We start from the raw sequence: 2408 nt of genomic DNA on the forward strand, positions 1-2408 counted from the left end.
GATTTGACACGAGGAATGCGACATTTGTAGCCCATGTCTAGGATTCGTCTGTGTGTAGTGGCTCTTGAGGTGCTGACGCCAGCCTCAGTCCACACCTTGTGAAGCTCCCCCAAATTTTTGAATGGATTTTGCCTGACAATCCTCTCAAGGCTGCGGTTCTCCCTTTTGCTGGTGCACTTTTTCCTTCCACTCTTTTTCCTTCCACTCAACTTTCTATGAATATGCTTGGATACAGCACTCTGTGAACAACCAGCTTCTTTAGCAATGAACTTTTGTGGCTTACCCTCCTTGTGGAGGGTGTCAATGACTGTCTTCTGGACATCTGTCAAGTCAGCAGTCTTCCCCATGATTGTGTAGCCTACTGACCCAGACTGAGAGACCATTTAAAGGCTCAGGAAACCTTTGCAGGTGTTTTGAGGTAATTAGCTGATTAGGGTGTGACACCATGACTTTCCATTATTTAACTTTTTCACAATATTAAAATTTTCTGAGACACTGAATTTTGGGTTTTCATTATCTATAAGCCATAATCATCAAAATTTCAAGAAATAAAGGCTTGAAATATTTCACTCTATGTGTAATGAATCTATATAATATATGGGTTTCACTTTCTGAAATGAGTGACAAAAAATATTGACCTTTTTCATGATATTCTAATTTTTTTAGATGTACCTGTAGTTCCCCTCAATGTTTCAATGTATTTCAGGAGAGAGATATCAAAGAGCTCAACTCATTTTAAATAATAGCCAATAGAGTCCTGAAAACCAGACACAAATTAATATTTTTACACTTCCGTCGGCGCCGATAGCCCTGTGGGCAGCGTGCCGACATATACCGCCGTTGCGCTGTGGGCGTCCTGAGTTTTAATCCCGTGGACCTTTCCTGATCCCGCCGCCTCTCCCCCCCCCACATCGCTTCCTGTCACTCACTACACTGTCCTATCTAAATAAAAGACAAAAATGCTAAAAACAAATCTTATAAAAAATATTTTTACACTTCCGATTCTGTCGTCCCAACAGTCAATTTAATTTTTTGGGGGGTAAATGCCTGAAATGTAGTCTGGATAAATCAAGCTTGAGATATTTTCATGTTTTATTCTACGACATAAGCTGTATTAGTTAACATGGATTTTTAAAAAGCTTTTACATATCTTGAAAAAGGCGATTGCTAACAAGTGGCAAAATGGGACTACAAATGCGACAATAAACATCATCCGGTCGAACAGGTAAACTCATCTACTCTCTACTCTGCCTTTGCAGACTTTTGTGTTTATACTCATGCTCTTGCAAGCTATTCTAACTCAAACTTTCAGGGAAAATGTGAAAGAGTTTTCGGAAGCGTAAAAGAGTTGGGGTACTTGGATTCAGACTCAGCCTTGGACGCACTGGTGGACTTCTACTCAAACTTGACATGGACTCATACATATTGTACTTAAATTTTTTTCACAGTACAGTCGATTCCATGTCATGTTTTACATGATAGATAAAAAAATAAGTAACAACATAAAATTAAGATAAGACATTAATAAATGTCAAGCCTGGTCTCATAAAAATGCGTAAGCCTATCTATAGCCCAATTTTTTTTTTTTGTATTTTACGTGCTATTTATACGCAGAAACTGACTTTGGCATGCATACGATACGCACGTGTTTGATGTGCATATAGTACGCAGTTTTTGCATGCATATGATACGCACTTTGTTGGCGTGCATATCTGGTCCATATATTTGGACACTGACACAATTTTCATAATTTCGGCTCTATATGCCACCAGAACATAATTAAAAATGAAACAATCAAGATGAATTTGAAGTGCAGACTTGAAGCTTTAATTCAAGGGGTTGAACAAAAATGTAACATAAAATGCTTAGGAATTACAACCATCTTTATACACAGTCCCCCCATTTCAGGGGCTCAAATGTAATTGGACAAATAAATATAATCATAAATAAAAGCTTCATCTTTATTATTTTGTTGAGAATCCTTTGCAGGCAATAATTGCCTGGAACTCCAGTAATGAGTCTGGAACTCATGGACATCACCAGAGACTGGGTTTCCTCCTTTGTGATGCTTTGCCAGGCCTTTACTGCAGCTGTTTGTTTGTGGGTCTTTTTGCCTTTAGTTTTGTCTTCAGCTAGTGAAATGCATGCTCAATTGGGTTGAAATCAGGAGTATTCCACAATATTCTACTTTTTACCTTCAAAAACTCCTGGGTTGCTTTTGCTGTATGATTTGGGTCATCGTCCATTTGTACTAAGAAGCGCCGTCCAATCAACTTTGCTCCATTTGGCTGAATCTGGGCAGACAGTATATCTCGATACACTTCAGAATTCATCCGGCTGCTTCAGTCTTCTGTCACATCATAAACACCAGTAACCCAGTGCCACTGGAAGCCATGCACGCTCATGCA

The sequence above is a fragment of the Sinocyclocheilus rhinocerous genome, unplaced genomic scaffold, assembly GCF_001515625.1.
Source record: "Sinocyclocheilus rhinocerous isolate Xijiao unplaced genomic scaffold, SAMN03320098_v1.1 scaffold2245, whole genome shotgun sequence".
NCBI lineage: Eukaryota > Metazoa > Chordata > Actinopteri > Cypriniformes > Cyprinidae > Sinocyclocheilus > Sinocyclocheilus rhinocerous.